The sequence below is a fragment of the Columba livia genome, chromosome 2, assembly GCF_036013475.1.
Source record: "Columba livia isolate bColLiv1 breed racing homer chromosome 2, bColLiv1.pat.W.v2, whole genome shotgun sequence".
NCBI classification, from domain to species: Eukaryota; Metazoa; Chordata; class Aves; order Columbiformes; family Columbidae; genus Columba; species Columba livia.
This window is the reverse complement of record NC_088603.1, coordinates 7,001,188-7,022,233: the sequence shown is the minus strand read 5'-3', so window position 1 is coordinate 7,022,233 and position 21,046 is coordinate 7,001,188. Positions and strand designations below refer to the sequence as shown.

Here is a 21,046-nt window from a genome sequence, read left to right as displayed (position 1 = left end):
ACGGCGTGATATCGAGGAAACTTTACGAAAAGGGGCATTTACTTCTGGGCGGGTGCTGCCGGAGTGTATGTGAGGAGTGGGGGGAAATCGGGGAGGTTGCGGGGGTGGGGGGAGAAGTTGGGAGCAGCGGGAGAAGACCTGGGGGGTTACTCGGAATTGGTGCGGTGCCGCTCAGGTAGTGGCCATGTGTCCGCCGGGCTGCGGTTGTGCAAGATGGGGAGGTGGAAGGGACCCCTTTCCCTTCGCCCCAAGGGGACCCCCAGGTTCCCCCTTAGCCCCCCGGGACGCCGCGATCCCGTCGGGGTTTGCCTGTTAGCACGAAACGAAGCGTTTGGGGCTGGCTGGCGCCAGCCGGGAGAAAGTTGGGAAAAAGGGGGTGTGCGGGGAGGGAGGGTGGGTGCCTGAGGGGAGCATCCCCCGGGAGGAGGCTTGTGTGGCGTGGGGGGGGTGTGTTTGTTTTGTATGTTCTTCATCCCATTTGGTTTATGGAACTGGGCTGGCCTCTAAACTTCAGCTCCAGCCGGCGGGGTGCGCATTTTGCCGAGGGACGCGGGGTGGAAGTTTAGCCGAAAGCCCGGGCATGGCCGGGGAAGCAGGAGGGGGCAGCCGGGCAGCGCTCCCCGGAGTGGGGGGGGGTTTCTCCATGGGGTGCCCATCCCGTAGCTGTTGTGGGGCGGGAGGAGTCAGACCCTCTGTGCTCCCCCTAGCACTGAAAACGCGGGCACGCTGGAAATCCCGACGCTCCCCACTTGCCCTCCTTGTTTTTATTTTATTATTATTATTATTATTATTATTATTATTTTTATTATTGTTGTTGTTTTCATTCCTTTTGTTGCATATTCCCCAGCAGAAAAACCGGGTGGGCAGCAGTTTTGCCCCCCGCCCTTGCGTGGTCACCACAGCCCCTCGACTCCAGGGGCTGAACCTGCCGCCCCCCGCTGCGCAGTAACTTGTTACGCTACCTCCTTTCCCCAGCTGGGGGGCGGGTTGAGGGGGGGCTGTTTGTGGCCGAGAGCTTCCCGGGGACAGGGAGTGAGGGGCAGCGATGCTGCAGCCGTGCCCTTTCCCCGCTCCGCGGTGGGAGCCGGGGAGTTCCCGTTGACTTCATTGTATTGCAAAACGGGTGGGAGTGAGGGGGGGGTTTCCCCGCGTGTGTGTGTCTGTGTGTTCCCCCCGCCCTGGGGAAGGGGCTGACCGGGGGGAGCGGGCGGCAGAGCCGGCCCCGGGGCGCTCCTGCAGCCGGGCTTCCTTTGTTCCGAGTGCCCATTAAATATGCACTGCCACCGCCTGCCTTTGGCATTATAAACAGTGCCATCGCTTAATTATTTTATTTTTAAGTCATACCGAAAGTGTGTGTGTGTGTGGGGGGGGGCGGCAATAAAGAGGGAGCGGGCAATAAAAATAATAATAAAGAAAATTGATGGTGAGCAAAGACAGCTTGGGCTTTTTTTATCTGATCGCTGGGACACTTGTACGTAGCTTTGTTTCCATGTGTTAGAAGGGGGTTGTGCGGGCTTGTATTTACATAGCAGTGCTGAGGGAGAGCAGGTATTTTGGAAGGAGCAGGCAGTGTGTGTGTGTGTGCCATCAGCATTCGTGGTGCTCGGCGTTGCTATCATCACAACAGCTCTCTTGGCTGGAAAATTCTATTATGTGCATAAAGGAGATTTATGGTCAATGTATTTTCTTTCCATATATCTTGGAATCCTTTTATCTCGGGTGATTCAATAAAAGAGATGGCTTCCGGGTTTGGGGTTATTTTTGTTTGTTTTGGGTATGGGCTTTGGTTTTTGTTTGGTTTTGTGTATATGTGTTTTTTTTTTTAACCTGCTCCTATGGCTCTGTACTTATAGTGGTCGAATTCTAAGTTGGAGGGGAAAAAAAGCAATTGTTTATAAAGAAATTAACCCTGAAAGCTTCTTAAATGTATCATGTTATGAAAAGGATAATCTAATAGGGCATACCTATGGTGACTTTTTCTCCCCCCTTGAAAATACAATAAAGAACCCTCCCCCCTCCAAATGAATATAATTGTGTTTATTTGGAAGGGTCCTCTTGGATCATTAAATCAGTGCATTAGCAATTCTGTAAATCCCTCCCTCTTTTAAAGCCTTTTTTTTTTGCCTTTCTTGTGGTGTTTAGGAGCATTTATCAACGTGATCTTTATTGTCCAGTTTTTCCTAAAGCTGTTCAGTCAGGAAGAAAAAATAAACCAACCTCAAATACCCAAAGTTGCAATGTGTTGCTGAGATTCATAACACCGGGCTTTGCTTGAACTGTGTCTTTTGTGTGTGTACATGTTAGGACTGTGCAAAAGTGGTGGGCTTTTCAAAAATCGCTTGACCTCCATTGTTGATGCTTCTCTTCACTACCTTGGCTGGCTGTAACAAAGCAAGCACAGGCTTCTATTCTTTAAAAAAAACAAATCTGTTACGCTTAATTTTTGGAATACTGAGGATTCATTGAGGAAAACATTATGTTCATTTTTAGCCCTTTGTTTGCAAATTTTCTGCAGCCCAAATGTTCAGAAACCATATTTTAATAGACGAGCTTTAGAAAATACAGAAGGTGTAAAAGGATTTGTCTTGCAGAATGCATTGCTAATGCGTTTTCCCGAGCCATTGCATTACTTTTATTTCGGTGCAAGTTTAAGTAATGCCATGCAGCGATGAACTGTGCTGCAAATGGATCTGGTCTCCTCTTTCACTGTCTTGTATTTATCCTCTTGTGCTTGAGAAAGGGAATAAAACTGGCTTCATTAGCTTGCTAATTAAACACAATGAAGTGCATGGCCCAAGGTTAATGGCAATGGCCTTTAAAAACACAAAACTCTTGAACAGGTGTTTGGGATATATATATATTTTTTAATCTGTCATCAAATCTAGATAATTATACCGCCGAGGTAACCATTGTCACAGTTCTGTGGAGAAGAAAATGCTACGTTAAAGATGTGAGCGCACAGTGTATTATTTTTAGTGGCATTATTTATAAACACCTCTCCAGGTCCTGCACAGCCCATGGTTTAACTCCCCCCTTCTCCCCCCTGCACCATTTCAAAGCATCTTCTGCACGTCCCCTTTTGGGTGGGTTTTTGTGGATGAGGCAGGGTTAAAAATTCCGTATCCCTGGACCAGAGTGAGAGTCTGACCCATGCCTGGGTAGTTAGCTCAAGTATTTACGCGTGGAAATTTCTGCCATTTCTTGTATCTTTGAGCAGCCCATCCAGGCTGTAATGCCCCTGCTCGCTTGATGAGATAGTAAGAAACAGCCAATTAACGCGGAGGTCTCTTACTCCCCACGTTCGAGCTGTCACCAGCCTCCTGTCCACTCTGGTCTCCATCAGCTAAAACACGCTTGTCAGGGGTTTTTTTTTGTGCTTTACATGATGCAACAGTTGTAGACCTCCCCTGCTGCCGCTGAATAGATGGTTGAGAAGAAAGAAGCAGGTCAGCCTTACTTTTTTCCTTTTATTTTTTTTTCTTCCTTTTTTTTTTCTCTTCTCTCCCACCATGTTCCCCCCTTCCCTACCACGCACACACTCCTTGCTTTGCAGATCAAGGGTTTCCTGATTTCACCACTTCTGGGAAGTGGGATGAGGGTTTGGATAGAAGAGGAGCAGCTTTTGGAGCATTGGTGATGGGACTGCCCTTAACACCAGCCCAGGAATCCCGCTGCTGTGATTTGCATCTTGCCTGTTCATGGGGGGGGTTTGTAGAGCCACAGAATAGTTTGGGTCGGAAGGGACCTCCAAAGCTCATCCAGTGCCACCCCTGCCATGAGCAGGGACATCTTCACCAGCTCAGGTTGCTCAGAGCCCCGTCCAGCCTGGCCTGGGATGTCTCCAGGGCTGGGTTCCTCTGAAGAAGTGTAAAGGAACAAAGGGATGTTTATCTTAATTTATCAAGAGTGAAGGAGGTGGATGGCAGAGATGCTTTGAGGCTGGATCTCCAGCAAAGATGCACTTGTGTGCTCTGTCCACAGGGTGCCTCTTTCTAGAAAGCCAGGACAGCTATAAAATTAAAAGAAGTCAAAGTTGCTCCAGTGCTAGGTCTTGTAGTGGAAGGAGTTACAGCTGTCATGTTTCAGGGCCTACTCCTAGGAGCATTTGTAAAATTTAATGTTAATAGTAGTTGACTGTGTGGAGCTGCACTAGAATAGAATCAAGTGACATTTTAGTAACACTGCATCTTTCAAACCCCGTAAAATATAACACCTCTCTACCAGCCACACCCAGGACAGTTATTTTGAGTTTAACCTAGTATCTGTAGTCTAAAAGTGGCCGAAGCAACTTGATCTGTACTCTAAAAGTTGCCAAAGCAGCTTCATAACCCTCTTGCTTCTGGCCATGCGTGGCCAAGGCCATTTGCTGGGTGCCCCTTCTCCTTGGAGTACCACACCCGGTGCTGGGTCATGGCCTCTCCTTATGGTACCTTCTGGAAATCTGCGTATCCCACCCCATCAGCCAGTGCTGGAAAAGTGTTATAATTTGGGAAGGGTGGAGGCAGGAAGAGAACCTGTTCAGTGGTAATCTAGACTCAACTGAAAGCCCCTATGGGTCTTACTCTCAGCTTTGGTGACCAGAGAACTGACTTGAAAAAGTCTTGTGAAGGCAACTCTGGTGAAGTCAGGGTTGGTCGGTGCCCACTTCAGCGTAGGCTTTCTCTTGCTGTTGGACTGAAGAAGTGGTGTTAAGAAAGCACCGGCGTTTTCCAGGTCCCTTGGTCAGGCGCAGGCAGTGATACCGGCAGTGTGGTGGTACCACAGTGCCCAGGATCCGGTGTTCTCGTTTTAACAAAACATTGTGGGAAGTTGGAAAATGGGAACTGCAGAACGTAATCTCTGCTTTAAAGAGGTGTTGTCTTTCCCTTTTATCCCTCCTTGGCCTTTGATTTTAGAACTAGCAGGGGGGTGTGATTTTCTTGCCTGGCCAATAGTGCTGCCTGGATCTGAATTATTCAGTGTAGCACTTGGCATTCTGCACCCTGTTCCCACTTAAGCTCTTTTTCGCCTGTTCCTTCATGTGGAGATTTTCACATCAGTGAAATTGGATGTGTTTAAGAGAGGTGTTTGTGGCCACAGCATTCACCGTATAAGCTCCCTCTCCTCTGCCTTTCCCCTCCATTAACCATTGAGGATCAACTAATGTCTAATCTCTTCTCTTCATTATTACTTCATTCTGAAATAATTTTGTATCTCTTTAGTAATTTGTTCCTTTAAGGTATATTAAAAAATATACATCACTTTTTTTTTTTTTCACCCCCTTAAATCTTCCTTGTAAGTTTTCTTGGAGCCACTGAAGTCAAAGGGGCAGAGAAGTAAATTAAAGATGAAACGCTCTGCCTGCATTCTGCAAACCCAGCACATGTTATGCTTAGATTTGAATGTAACTGTTGGCCTTTTTCACCAATTTCATGTTCTTTTTGTTCTGTCATCTTCCTCCTTTACTACGGTATAGCTTCAATTCAAACTTAGAAGTTAAGAGCAGTAATTGTCAGTGTACACTGTAAAATAATAACAATATACTTCCTTCCAGCACAAAAGTGCCTCTTATTTTGCTGTATTTGAGTCTTGTCGCTCTGATGATGTTATTGCGTGTGGCATTGGTCCATCATGCTACTTAAGAAAAAAATACGTTACTGATGTCTACGTGCCTTGGAAAAATACGGCTCCTCTTTTGCGAAGTTCTGTTTGCGTAGAGACAAAGTCTCTGCCTCAAAACCACTAAGCAGAGGGGCCAAGCACAGGCAAACGTTACTGTCTGCAAGCGCTCCCCGCTGCATCGTGAAGCGGCTCACCTAAGGTCGCACCAAATATTTTGTACCTATACTGAAAAAATGAGCTGTGTGTGGAAGTGTTCCTGTATCAGGTACAATCAGGCTTTAACCTGATAGTGTGCTTTGGCCGCCTTTGTTTTGGTGACTTCGTTGGAGATGGTTTATGTGTTTTTGCTCTTGGAGGAGATCCATCCCTCTTGGGTTGGTTTGACTGTAAGCAAGAACTGGCTAACTCACGCAGGTTTGTAAATTTAAGTATAGAAGGAACACAGCGGAAGGAACCAGCCTGTTTGCGCTCGGCTGGAGGAAGATGCGAATTACTTGTTTCTCGTTAATAATTCTGCAATTTCCAGCTTGGTGTGCCATTTCATTGCAGGTTTGGTTTCAGATCTATGGGGATCTCTGCGGGCAGGGGGTTGCTTGCAGGAGGACATGGGCTGAGCAGGAGGCAGCCCCAATCCAATGCATCATTTTTTGGCTCACTGATGGGTTTGGGAAGCGAGGATGTATTAAGGAGCTGAAACGAGCCTGTTAAATTGTGTGCACAGGAGCTGCTAGGAGAAAAACTTGTACCCGCAGATATTGCCATCGTATCGTGCAGAGTTTATGGTATGGAACAAAAGTTTACCAGGTATTCCCACATCTTCTCTGGCGGGAGGGACTTTTCTGAGATCTTGGGAGTCAGTGGCAGGGCAGGACTGTTGCTCCTCATCCTCTTGGGTCCATGGCTGGTGCTCAGATCACCACATTATCCTTTCCTTTTGTCCATCTGGAATTAAATTTGCTGGGAAAAGTGGAGTGTTCTGATAATTTTATGAAACAAGAGGTATAATTTTGTTTTCTTTCTGTCTCAGTCTCGTACAAATAGATCCATATATGGGTTCCTCTTCTTTATTTAAAGTGTGTTCACAAGAAGATGCAGCGCTTTGGAGTCTGAGCTATGTTAATTTTCATCCAAGTGGATGCTCGTGCAAATTAAGATGTGGATTTAAACTCTTCTCCTCATGTCTAATATGTGCCCTTGTGTGAGGACAGAAAAAAGGGCTTATGAGAGCAGAGGGACTAAGTTAATCCTCCTCCAGTAAAGCTGGAAATGGAATGTGTTGCTGTCAGTTTTATAGAGAAATAAACAAAAACTGGGGGAGATGAGCGTGTCTCTGGCACTCACCAGACCAATCCAGAATCCCAGGCTGATTGAGCCCCAAACCACAGCAGCAAAGGTCATTTTAAAAAGTCCATGGTAGCTGCCACTGCCCTGTAGTGTCTTAGGTGCTGGGACTGCCTCTACTTTATTTAAAGCTTTTCCCATTATAGAACTTGTTTTCTAACTGGCAGCAGAAGTTTAAATTTTATATGTGGTGCCTGTAGTGCTAATGTAATGCTTTGTCCTAATTTATTGCTCTAAGGTGTGAGGTTATAAGCCTTTGAGTGGATGACAGGGATAAAGTTAGCTCCATTTGTGCCTCATCTATTGAATGGTCAATCTCAGTGGCTAACCCTTCTTTCTTCTGACATTATCTGTTTAAAATGCCTTGTGTAATGTGTGCGACTTTTAAAATTTGGCTTTTAGGAGTATTTTGCTTATTATATAATTTACCTCCGCAGATGGTTTTGAATTCCTGGGGAGGGAGGAATACAACTGTAGGTCTGAGGTGAAGAAATGCTCAATCAAGCTCTATCTCCTTTTTGTGACTTTTTAAAAGCATTTCATAAAATGAGAGTATATTAGGCTTTTTAAGCCCTTTTAATGCAATTCTTATGTTTTGCAGTCTGTGGCTTTATTCTGCGCACTGGTGGCTGGTGCTGTAATTTGACTGAGCTGTCTGCAAACTCTCCTGTTACTCTTTTTGCCATTGATACTTTCATTTTTTTGTGAAAAGGTGTCATTTAAGATGTGCACAGTTGATGTCGAAGTCTTTCTCTGGGGCAGCAAGCTGAACTTTATGTTATTGAAGTTGTAAGGAGACGGCGGTACCAGTTTTGGAAGGGCCCCTGAGCTTTGTAGGTGCGAGGCGCTCAGGTGCGAGGAGGCATTTGCTTTACTCAACACCCATACGCTACAGTGTGGATTTGCAAAAGCCCCTGTACTCAGCAGAGGAAAACTTTGATTGACTTGAGATGTGGCTGCTCAGCAAAGTGCAGATTTATGGCTATCTTGCTGGTATCCTTGTCTTGGCATGTTCGCTCTAGGGACAACCAAGACATGTCAACGCAACCTGTGGGCACCTGGCTCACTTGTTTCTCCAAGTTTTTATTTTTCTTCCCCAGTACAACAACTGAAACACAGCAGGACCTGTATGCCGCTTTAGCTCCTGAGAGTAATTAATGGGTTAAGATTGCTAATTCCCCTATATATGTGCAGGCTGGGAAATTCAATTGTCCTTGGGTTTTCATGGTGGGAGTATCCAGTTACAGCTCGGCAGCTATTGGGTTAGCTCTTGGGTGCACTAAAGTTTGAACTCGGAATCCCTCGCTTTCACATGCACTTACAACAGAGCAGGCACTTTTATTTTTATAGGAAAGCCTCTGCTAAGGCACATTCTTACACCTGGGGCAAGGCATTTTCACAAATACCTATTGCACTTGCACCTGCTTGGCTCCTAAAAAACAAGTTTGGGGTGGTGGCGGTAGGCACTGCTGCTGACATACCTGAAGCACTTCCCTGCTGTGAAATTCCTGTTTATGTAAGGATGCACGTGAGATAAAGCTTGACACAACCTGAAGGAGAAGAGGACATGGCGCATTTGATGCTTGGTGCTGCTTTACTGGGTTGTCGGCTCTGGCTGCCAATGTGTGTGGTGTAGAGTTGTGAGTAACTGGCTCTGGTGATAATACTGGAGCCGTAGCATCTCCGTCCGAAATTCTGTGTGTGGGCCTTTGAGTGGGGATGCTGTCATAGGGTATGATCTGTTGCAGAGCCACCTCATCCACGCTCCTTGGTTTCCTTTGAAATATTTCAAAGATAGTTGCTCTTTAAAAAAGCAAAAAACAAGACGCACACAAACATAAAAGCCCCCAAAAACACACCACACAAAAAAAACCCAACCGAGCAACAAAAAAGCCCAGCTGAAACCAACACCACAAAACAACAACAAAAATCCCAAAAAACCCCCAAAAAACAACTCCTACAAACAAACAAACAAATAAACCCCCCACCAAATCCGACAACCCCAAACTGATGGAGATGGATGTTTTTATCTAGTGGCTGTCGCTTGTTGCAACAGATCTTCGTTCCTTCCTCAGGTTCCTGGAGCATCTTCTTAATTCAAAAGCTCGAAGCAGGGGCCTGTAGAAAGGGCAAGCTTGGCACGCTTAGTTACAGCAAGGTTTTAATCACCTTTCAGAATCTTTGAAGCAACATGGTGACCCTCTGCTCTCAATTTCCAGGCTTGTTTGCGCAGGCGATTTCAGAAATGCTCCATCAGGCTTCGCTTTCCTCTAAGCCCGCTTGCTGTTGCTGGGCAGTTCCCCTTGTTGGGTGCAGCTCGGTGGCACAAAGCTCATTCAGCTTGCATTCTGAAGGGGATAGATGCAAAAACAACCCCAACCAAACCAAACCACCCAGCCCATTGAACGTAGCATCCCTGCAAGTGCTTGTCCCCACGGCTGTCTCCTGGCTGAAGCCCTGGCACCGTGCCTGTTTGCATCGCAGGGAGTTTGGCCGCCACGTCCGTTCCGCAGGGGGGGTATTTTAACATTTATATTGTACCTGAGATAACTGGGGAAGTCTTTCGCAGATAATTTTTATGGCTATAGATAATTTTCTGTAGATAGCTTCTGCTATCGTTTAATGGGACAGAGTTAGTGCTGCTAAAAGCAAACATGAGAAACCTTTTTTTTTATTGGTAATAGAATTTCCTTACCCGTGCAATCCTGTACAGATTGGCTATTTATTATGTAAATAACAGCTAAAAGAAGCTCTTCCAAGGTAACTGTAAGCCCCGAAGGTAAATGAGATCACTCCTACACTGTTAGATAAGTGAGATGCAAGTGTATCTGGCTGTGTAACTGTGTCTATAGGCTCCTTCTCAATGAATTGCTGATGAAAGAAGAAACCTCGAGTGAGGGACGTGTCGTTCTTGCAGCCGGCGCTGGAGAATCGCCCTGTTGCCGTCCCTGACGCTTTTTGTGCGTGGAAATGATTTTGAAACAGCTAACGTGCAAAACTTTGAAGTGTGGTATGACAAGATAAAGTTGTCTAAAAATAGGTCTGAATATGAAAGCCAGGCAAAAACTCGGAGAGGGGGGAGCTGGGGGTTGTTTTACAGGCATTGTTGATAGAGTTTCAGGGTCCCGAGAAGGGAAGATGAATGTCTTTCTGTTATAGTAACAGCTGCTCTCTGTCCATCGGGATCTAGTGTTTGCCCATCCAACTCATAATAATTAAACAAAAGAGTTATTTCATAGCAGGCTTGGTGGAGGATTTATGTTGGAATTTTATCTTTCTCCGTTTAGACTTTTCTTCGTCTATTAAAGAAAAACACAAAGTTAACCTCTCACCTGAACTGGGTCTGGCTGCTTGTCAGATCCAGCTAATTACTACCAGGAGGAAGCCAGCAGTTAACTGGGCATTCAGAGTTATATTTAAACAAACAAAAAATCTTCAAGTTTCACTAATGTACTTATCCTTAAAGAGCTCCTCAGGGTTTTTGTGTCCCGAATCCCTGAGCACTTGGGTGATTTTACAAGGTTGTTAGTGGCTCCCTAGTACGGCCATGTAATATGATGTACAGATTTCTCTTATACTTTCGCCTTATTTTTCAGTGTGTTGTGTGTTTTTGTTTGTTTGGTTTGGTTTTTTCTGTCCCCGTTTTGAGGGCTAACAGCCAGTATAAATAAGCAAACAGCCCCAAAGGACTCCCAGACTCTCAATGCATAACAGCATTTTGGGAATGGATCTACATTGTGGGACTTTATTCCCGTGTAGTTAATTCTGCAAAACCCACTGGGATGGGTCAGGCTTAGGGGAGTCACAGAGGTCCAGAGTAAGGCCCAGTTTAGTTGGTCAGTACGTTTTTATGTATTCAGCCACAACTTTTAAGACAACTTGGGGTTATATCTGTACCCCAGAATAAAACAGCCCTGGCCAAATGGTGTGGCATGTGCTGACGTTCTCCTCCTACCCGAGCAGGGTGGCCATGATCCTGCCCTGTCCTGTCCCCAAGCCATATGTTGAGAGAGGCACCATCCAGAGCCACATCACCCATTCCTCCTCTTTGCAAATATCTCCTGCCTTTTTGTGTCACTGGGCTCTGTTCCTGCAGAGACTCTCCAGAAAATTGCATCTAGAAATAGCTGGTTTTTTACATTTTTCATTGCAGTGGTACAGCTTCTTTTCTTTTTTTTTTCAATATGCTGAAGCTACTCTTCCTTGAAGATCACAGATTTGTATTTATCCATTGTTGAGGCATCACAAGAAGTGACCCAGGGCTCCCATTGCAGGATCTCTTCCCAGGTCTTAATGGGATAAATGCTTCCATGTAGCTGCCTTTTGAATCCTGCGTGTTAATTTAGTACCATTTACCTTTCTCCAAAGGAGAACAGACCCGGTTGGCTGGTAAGGTTAAAACCTGAGCTGTGCTATGTTTATATTAATAATTTCCACTGGTAAAATATGGATCTGAGACTTTCCTGATTCATTTAAACCTCATAGTTAATAGGCAATAGTGGAAATGTACCACGATCATGATTATTGCAGTGACCTGATTTCACATGCATTTCTGATCTAACTTCTGTTTTGGAAAAAAAAAACAACCCAAAGAATTATATATAAAATTGATTTTGGGAGCCCTGGGAAGGAGAAGGAAACCATTTATTTCAACCCCCAAATTCCTTTGAGCTGTAGAAACATTGTCAAAGTAATTGTAGCCCTTTCAATTTTTTCTGTGTAGTCTCAGAAGAACTGTGCTCTGTTGATGGATGTCACTGTTTTTTTACTTGTGACAAATATCTCCCAAGGTATTGTTTGAGTGATGTAAAATTGGTTCATGTGTAAAATTCTAGCTTTTCATGAATACTTTATCATGGATATGTGCACGCCAGCTTCTCCTGGATTAAGGCGTTATACCTTTAGTGGTTTGCTGCGGGATATCATCTTAATCATTTTTGCTGTAATTTAATCATCTTAATTAAAACGGCATTGAATTGTGGAAAGTAATTTGGGTCTGGAGAGCAGTGGGTTTTGTATTTGGTTTTGGGTTGTTTTTTCTTCTTTTTTTGTCTTGTTAGAAGATGGTAACGGTCTTGGCAAGATTCTGCTAAAAATTAGCACAGTGTACAAAAACTCATGTTGCCAAGTTAGTACAGTATTTCTCCAGTTAATTGTGGATTTGAAGGGTATAATATAAAAGGTCATCTTTGTTAGTGAACTGCAGGCTTCTCCTGCGAGACAGAAATCCATGTCCGTATCAAGGATGAAATCTTGGCTCCTTGGTTACACAATTGAGCTTTGCTGTAATTTGGACATCATTAGGCTCTTCATTAAAGCAGCAGAACACTAATCAATCTTCGTGCTTTGCTTTCTTAAATGTGCTTAAATGTGTGGTCCCCCCTGGCCCTGCAAAGGGGAAGGGTCTGAAGATGGGATTGGGTTAAAACCTTTCGGGGTGTTCTTTGGCCAGAAGGTTTCCATTTCTGACACTGGTTTTGAGAACCGGGGTGTCTGACCTTTTCTTCTCATCTTCTTTTGTTGAGCAGAACCAGGAGACGACCATTGTGGAAAAAGCAGCCACTAGTTTTGGTTTGTGCTGTTAAACTTATAAAACAATACACAAAACTTAATGAAACCAAAATATATTTTAAAAAGCAGTTGGCTTTAATTTTCTATTTCTTTAAACTCAAACAATTGGGTTTATTTTTTTTTTTTTTTTCTGGGGGGTGGGGAAGAAAATAACCCAAACCAGATTTGTTTCTGTGGTACATGGTTATAGGGTGCAATTATGGAGGAAAGACTCCTTCTTTCCTTCTTTCCTTCTTTCCTTCTTTCCTTCTTTCCTTCTTTCCTTCTTTCCTTCTTTCCTTCTTTCCTTCTTTCCTTCTTTCCTTCTTTCCTTCTTTCCTTCTTTCCTTCTTTCCTTCTTTCCTTCTTTCCTTCTTTCCTTCTTTCCTTCTTTCCTTCTTTCCTTCTTTCCTTCTTTCCGTGCCTTTGCCCCTTTTTTGTACTCTGGGATTTGTTTTCATTAGGATGTTGGCACTGCCAGGAACATATTTTTGTGGCTCTGACTTGAGCATTGTAAAACATAGCTGGCACTTACCATCTCTTTGTTTGATTGCTGTTTCTTTAGACCAGTAGATATTTTTCTAGTTGGAGGGATGAATGGATCTTTCCCACTTATTAGACAGATCTGATTTTGCACAGCTGTAAAAGTTAGACTTGTGCTTTGGCAGAGCTTCATTTGCCAGGTTTTGAGACTCTAAATTTTGGTGCCTACCATCACCTAGATTTGGGTACATGATGTGCTGGAGGTGCCTGTGTCCTTGAGACACTCACTGGTGTAAAAACACTTGGAGACGCAGGCACAACAGCATCAGATGATCTCTCTAAAGAACTGTCTTCTGCAATGTATGTGCCAACTTCACTTTCCTACATCTTGATGATGATAATCTGAGAGTACCCCTCCAGTGGGACATGGAAGCCTTGTTACTCACACACACAGATGAGGACCTGAGCGGAGCGATGTGCTCTACCAGAGCGATGCTCAGACCCTTGGTGGTTGTTAGGGCAAGCTGAAGTCTGTGGTCCCTGATCCCCAGAGACGGGGGCTTGTACATGGACCTCTTGATCATCTCAACATTCTCATCGTCCAGGGAAAATGCTGGGAGGTAAATACCTACAGTTGTTATTTTTTTCACAATTTACCATATAGGTGACTTTACCTTAAGCACAGATGCTGTGACAAATGTCTAGTTTTTCAGTCTTGATGTATGTGCTGTGGTTCTGTGCTGGGTAACCTGTTATGCCTTCAAAAAAACCCTAAAAACTGGAAAAGAGACTGTGGTGTGCTTGTGGATGAAGAAACCGTGTTCCGCCCTGCTCTGCACTGGTGCGGCCTCACCTGGAGCACTGTGTGCAGTTCTGGGCAACACAGAATGAAAAAGATGTTAAGCTACTAGAGAGAGTCCAGAAAATGGCTATAGAGCTGGTGAAGGGTTTGGAGGGGAAGCCATATGAGGAGCAGCTAAAGTCACTTGGTTTGTTCAGCCTGGAGAAGAGGAGGCTGAGGGGAGAGCTCATGGCGGCTCCAGCTCCTCACAAGGGGAGGAGGAGGGGCAGGACTGAGCTCTTCTCTTTAGTGACCAACGACAGAACCCGAGGGAATGGCAGGAAGATGTGCCAGGGTTCTTCACCCAGAGGGTGCTGGACACTGGAACAGGCTCCCCAGGGAGGTGTCACGGCCCCAAGCCTGACAGTGTTCAAGAAGAGACTGGACAACACCCTCAGACACACAGTGTGAACTGTGGGGTTGTCCTGTGCAGGGACAGGAGTTGGACTCGATGATTTGCTGTGTGCATGTGCACTGAAGTGCTTGGTGGCATCTGGAATGGATTGTGCACCACCTCATTTACAACCCCTCCGGTTGGTACTTGCCCAGTTTCTGTCTAACAGATACGTGTGCACTTCAGGAGTTTTCCCCAGGTTTTGCCATTTTGTGCAAAAAACTTGCTCTTTGAGCTATTACTAGAACCAAACATTTCTGCTCTGAAGGGGTGAGCTTTCCTGAGCTGCAAGTTTTAAACGAAAGCTTTAGGTTATGAATGTGTCATCGTCTCATTACTGTTCCATACTGCTTGGCATCCTGTTGGTCTAAGCTAGTTTAACTGTCTCCAGCCTAAATTGAGTGCTGCTTTCAGTATTTATACACTCTACAACTGTTAAAGCAAACCAAGCCTCCAGTTGCAGGAATGGCAGTGGGGTTGAAGACAAGGAGTTTTCTCTAAGGAATATAGTCTATTATATGTTGGGTATAAATCAACCTCTGACTTGTGGGTGTTGGGAGGAAAATTTCCTTGGGGACTTGTAATCCAGAATCAGCCTCCTATAAATCTGCTTGGATCCTCTCCTGAAGCATGTGGCGGTACTGGAGAGCTGATTATGGATGTAGACTGTGGACTTAGGAGTGTGAAATACTACTGCTCCCTCCCCTCCATCACCACGCTGGACAGACGTGTCCGAGGAGCAGATTATTTTCAGTATGTTAGAAGTGATGAGTTCATCGTCCTGTTCTCTCCCTCCCTCCCTCCCTCCCTCCCAGTAGAACCTGCAGACTTGGCTTTAGATATTGGGAATTGAAAGCAAACAATAACAAATATAACTGGCTTGGTTTTATTTGCTTTTTGGGGTTTCGGGGACGAGCACGCACTTTGGTTGCATTTTTGTGCTTTTTATATATATATTTTTTTTCTCATTCCTTGATGGCTGGAAAATATTTCTCTTTAAATGGAAGGTGATGTTTTACATCTTCTAAATGTCTCTGAGGGATGAGTTTGTAGCAGACAAAAATCCAGCTCACTGGTAGCAAGAAATCCTGAGAAGGAAGAACAGGACAAGACCTGATGCCACCGTATCTGCAGGGACAGATTGGCTCTTGGACGTGACAGTGTGTGAAGTTTGTCATTGCATGCTTTCTTTAAACAAAGTATTTTTTTGGTCTTTTTGTGGTGCCATTCAGTTGCAAGAAGCTCTCTTAGTTCTGCAGATTAAGGTACTTCTCGAAGGATGGGTGATGTGAGCAGCTCTGGTCCTTTGGGGGTTTTCCACAAAGAGCAGAACACAGTTGATGTCCTGAAGCTCTTTGTAGTTAGTTAAATTTTCCCCAGAAAGGTAAAAACCATTCTCAGGGCAGCTCGTTTTAGAGCCATCTCTCCTCTGTGCTATAACAACACCAGGGATTAGGGCAGCTTTATTCTCTTCCGTTCCTTGGTGGGTTCATCAGTCTACAGGTCCAGGAGGCTGCAGGACTGGACACCTCCCACAAGTTGTAGGACTTGCCTGTACCTCATGTTGGTCACATCCTCTTCATCCCCATGTCCATCCTGGTTTGCACACTTCTCAGATGTGATATTTACAGGAGGTTTTTCCTAATGGGAAACATGACCAGAACCAAGTGATGTATGGGTTTGGTTTGTGTTTTTTTTTTTTTTTTATTAACCTTTTTCTTTTATCACTTCTCATGCAACTTGTCTACTACTTTTTTTTTTTGTTTTGTTTTTTTTTGGTTGTGCTCTCTCTACCTTTCTCTCTATATCTGGAAGAAATTGTCTGTTCCAACTTCAGTAAATGTTTTCTCACTTGTCAGAACAAAAGCAGCCGAGCCCGGTGTGGTTCCTGTTTGTGTGTGTGTGCGCAGGGAATGTGTCAGGATGTTTTTATGGGCACTGCTGCCGAGCTTGTCAGCAGCGGCTGGGCCAGGGAAGCCAGGCTCTTCTACAGGTTACATATCTTTGCAGATTTTTATCTCCAGTTTGCAGGGAAGAGTAGCCTGAAGTCAGTCTTGACAGTTCGATAGAGGAGAAGGCTGTAACCGCTGCTCATGCAGTGCCTTTGCCAGCTGACCTGTCCTCCTGCCTGCCAGCAGAGCGGTGATGGGATAGAATCATGGAATAATTTCAGATGGAAGAGACCCTCAGGATCATGGAGTCCAACCATAACTAGCCCTAAACCACATCCCCAAGAACCTCAGCTATGTGGCTTTTAAACCCCTCCAGGGATGGTGACTCCACCACTTCCCTGGGCAGCCTGTTCCAATGCCTGACAACCTGTTCTGTAAAGAAATTTTTCCTAATATCCAATGTGAACATTCCCTGGCACAACTTGAGGCCATTTCCTCTTGTCCTGTCTCTTGCTACTTGGGAGAAGAGATGTCATCCTGCAGTGATGGTTGTATTGGTCCCTCTGCTTTTGCAGTGAACTCTGCTCCCTTCCCCTCCCCATGTGCTTGTTGCTTCTCACAGCTGGAGGAGCCTGACTGGAAATGCAGGAACCTGTCCCTGCCCTTTCCCTGTCTGTCCTCTCTGCCTTGCTCTTTGGAGTCCTAGTGACAAACCATTTGCCATTAGTCAGGAGCCCTTACAGCCATGCCTGATAAAGGCTTTTATTTATCTTTCCCCCAAGTGGCTGTTTGGGGGTGGATGCTTGCAATTCTTTGTGCATATTTCTGCTCCTTATGTTCAAAGGGCCCCAGAGAGAAGCCGAATCAAACCCTCTGGGCTAGAGCATCTCCCACCCTGGGATGAGCTCCCGGTTTTTGCAAAGTCTGGGCACTGCCTGCTGTGATCTGATGCATTTTGGCTGCAATTTAAAGATGTTACAGGGTCCTCTTGCATGTACAGGCATTGACGTTCATCCCTCCCCCTCCTCCCCTGTGGTATCTGGGCGCTGTTATCTACATCAGTTCTGTTGTTTGGTGGAGGATGAGCTGTCAGGAGTTAAATCCAAACAGGCAGCAGGTAACTTGGCTGAATTAAACTGGTAATGCCCTATTAAACCCCTTCTCCCTCCCCTCATGTCTTTGGAAAAGCCTTTTATCTGGACTGTGAATTAAATTATTGTTGTTGACATCGCTTCAAAGAAGCCGCAAGAATGAGTTAATGGGAGCTCCTGAGAGAGGTCTCCCCAGCAAGTCTCCTCTTAGTAAAATGTTAAGGCATCTTTTTTCCCTTTTCCCAATTTTTCCGAAGCTGGAATAGAAATAATCAGTCTTTTCCACTTCAGTCTTCATGATGCATTTACAAAGAAACAAAAGTCCTATAAATGTCTTAAGTGTTACCTTTTCTTGCAAGCTTCATCGTAAAAACATTTATTGAGGCCTCAGTGGCTTAAAGTGTTGTGGTCAGCATTATGAAAGTGATGGTTTTGTTTGCTTCTTTTCTTAATATTACTTTAGAAAACCCAAACAACCAACCAAACCCAACAAACCGAAAAAAAGCAACCAACCAACCAAAAACAACTAAGAACCACCAACCAAAAAACCACCCAAGAAAACCATCACAGACTGGAAATATATATTTCTCTGGATTTTTGGTGTTTACCAGATATCAACCTGAAAAGGAAAAGGAACAGTTCCTTTTTGCTGTCAAAGCTGAACTAACAGTGGAAAAAGAATGCTTAAAATAATGCTATGGTTTAGCAGTATACAAAAGTTTTTCTAAAAGAGATAACATATAAACAGTGGATTGGTTTTGTTTGTTTGTGTAGAGTTCTTTGTTTTGTTTAATAATCCTGGTTTTGGAGGTGTAGAAGGCTTGGTCCTCAGAGAGGAGGAGGAAGGAGAACATCAACAATGAACACGTTTTGGAGAGGAAGGAGTGGGGTAGTTGGATGACTGCAGGAAAAGCAACAAGGTGGCCTCTTGAAACTGCCTTCCACCTCCTTCCTTTTTGTGTTTCTGCGCTTCTCTGGTTATTGCAGGTTACCTGGGACCTGAATTAGTGATATTAAAGTGACAGGGATGTGTTACTGAGCTGTCTCAGCACTGATGCCCCCTTTGAATTTGTCCTGCAGAAATTAACATTTGTTGTCAGAGGTGTAGTTGAAAACATAAACCAGCTGTGTGGCACTTGTAGGTCCCAGAGCACCACTTGGAAATCCCTGATCTCAGGAAAATACAGGGGGAAAAAATAACTTGCAAGGTATTTAAGAGTCCCAGGCTGGTATCTTTTTAAAGTTTTCTTACTATTTCCATCTCCGTGAAGATGGGGTGCTTACTCCTGTCATAAGCTGTGGAGGCGTTTAGCCAGGGCTGGAAGCTGGGGCTGATGCTGAGCGTAACAAAGATCAGATTTTAGTGCAAGAGATGGACTTTCTGGAAGTGACTGATGAACTAATTCCCCTCATTTGTCAATCGAAGTACAAAATTTGGAAATTATGTGCTTGAGCTGTCCAAGGAAGGATAAAAACCAGTCGGGGAGAGTTTCTTTAATGGGGATATTGCTCCAGAACCCAGCAGCGATGTCTGTTTCTTGCCTGCCAGAGCATGGTGCAACCTCTCTTTGAGCAGTCATGGTGTCTGATACAAACCCTCGTTTTCAAGTAAGAAATCATCTTTTCTGCAAAACACAAAGGTCGCCGTGTGTGTGTGTACGCAAACCTTCTGTCTGTGAAGGGAATAACGTAACCTCTGTCCTTTCGGGCTTCACCTCAGTTGATCCGTACCACATGTCCTTCAAGGTAAGCTGGGTAAGTGGCTAGTAGTCAAGGCAGGGAAGGAGAAATCCAATTTGAGGCTGACCTGATGCCATCTGACATTTTACTTATTTGAAAAGGGGGAGGTTTGGTATGAAAATGATGGGGCTAGTTCTGAGTTGCTCAGGCCCCTTAAGATGTATTCATCCCGAAGGTGAATTAAAGCTTTGTAAAACAAGATTTTTATTCTGTGGTAAAGGCTTTTCTTCCACTGACCACCTAAGTCTGCTTGAATCCTTGATGTGCTTGCGTGCTTTACTTGAAGCATGTTGAGAAGCTGTTGTATACCTAATGAAACATATGCATTAATTCTGTAAAATTAAAGACTCCTTTATATATCCCTCTACTTAGGTTTTATGAATGGCGTGGTGGACATTCCCTACTTGTAAGTGGGCCAAATATATTCTTGCATTCTCTTTAGCATTCCTTGGAGAAGCTGAAGGTTCACAGCATGCTTTGAAGACGAAACAGTTATTGCTGTAGCCTCTCTGCTCTCTGGTAGATTCAATCTCTTCCCTTAGGAAGCATCCAGCTAGAGGTTACAGAAAATAAAGCACCTCTCCCTGCTGCAGTGTTTTTGTTTTAATTGTGGTCTGCAGCTTATAAACACGGATAGGAAATTTAGACTGCTGCTCTGTTTGCTTTGTTTTGGTCTTTGTGAGACAGCAGCAGCTTTGAGGCAGTGATGCTTTCTGTTGACCTCGTGCCAGGTTGAGGGTTTCTCAAGCCTGCCATCCAGCTTTAAGTGACTGTACATTTTGGGGCATGCTGTTGGCACACAGCAGATACAAGGGGTCCCGCCTCAGAGCTGTTTTGTGCCCAGCACTGATTCCAGCTCCTGGGACTTGGACTGACAGAACAGGTGCAGCTGCTGCTGAGAAGTTCAAGGCAATGGAAAGCCTGTCGTTAGGAATAGAAGTGTCGAAAAAGTTTGTGTTTTTGTCACTTTTCATTGGCATGTGTGATGTCTCCATGAGGAACAGCAGCATTTTTTCTGTTCTGTTTGTCCCCTCTCTCCCAACATCAAGCAGCTGGCTCATGTGGCTGCTCACCCATGCCATCGGTATCTTGCTTGGCTGGGGTTGCATTTCTCCTCCAGCTCTCCACTGGGTGCAACCAAAGAGTGGGAAGAGCCAAAAGATCTGATGGTCCCCATCCCGTGAGGACATACAGAGGGGAGCACCAGCGCCACGAGCGAGCCGGGCGCTCTGCCATTACACTTTCTGCCAGCGTCCCCTTCTACAGTTGCACCCTGTCCAACATTCCTGATTTTCCTTGGCCCAGCACTTGTTTCCATGATACCCTGCTGGGTGCCCTTTAAAACGTACTGTAATCCGGACATTGGCTCCGTGTGGTCTACGGGCCACCGGCCAGGCTGTGGAATGGGAGCCGCTCTCTAAGGCAAGGCCCAGCCCGGCCACCACAGGAGCAGGTGGACAAATGCCGTGGCCTTGGGGATGTTCAAACAACCCTCCCAACCCAGGTGGACATCGGCATGGGCCAGGGTGTGATGAGGACATGCAGTTGGTGGGATATGGCGTGCAGCAGGAAGGTGAGGGACACCTGGGGACCCTCAGTGGAGCCATCCCAGGAGAGCAAGGGTCACTGGCTTCCACCCACTTAGAGGGTGCAGGTGATGGCTCTCCCAGACCCCTCATTTTCAGGTGGTAGTGTATATTTCAGAGGGCTGTTCAGGACTTATTTTCTTGAAAATTGCTTTGCATTGGTGGAAAATCCCTGCACAGAAATGCTGCTGTTGTTCTGGTAGGATCATGGTTGAGAGTGCCCTCTAATTCAAAATCACAGCTCAACCAAGACTTGCATCTATTATTTTGTTTTGTTTGCATTCCTAAAAATCATCCAGACTTTTTCTGCTCTTTAAATGCAGCAGTGCTACAAACCTCTCCAGCTGCTGTTATGAAACAAGTGAATTATTCTAGCTAAATTGAGTAGATTGGACTGGAAGCACTTCTGGAAATACTGTGCAGGTTGTGGACCAGCTGTTGGCAAAACTAGCCAGGGTTTCATACACACTGGACCCCAAAAAAGAAATTATATTTTGCCATAGTCCATAGTGATTTTTTTTAAACCT

At 45.0% G+C, this 21,046-nt stretch overlaps 1 protein-coding gene across 1 annotated transcript in view; it reads left to right on the top strand.

The window, feature by feature from the left end:
- The window catches only part of ACVR2B (activin A receptor type 2B), a 100,584-nt gene that overhangs the window by 669 nt on the left and 78,869 nt on the right, over positions 1–21,046 (top strand). The window lies entirely within an intron of this gene.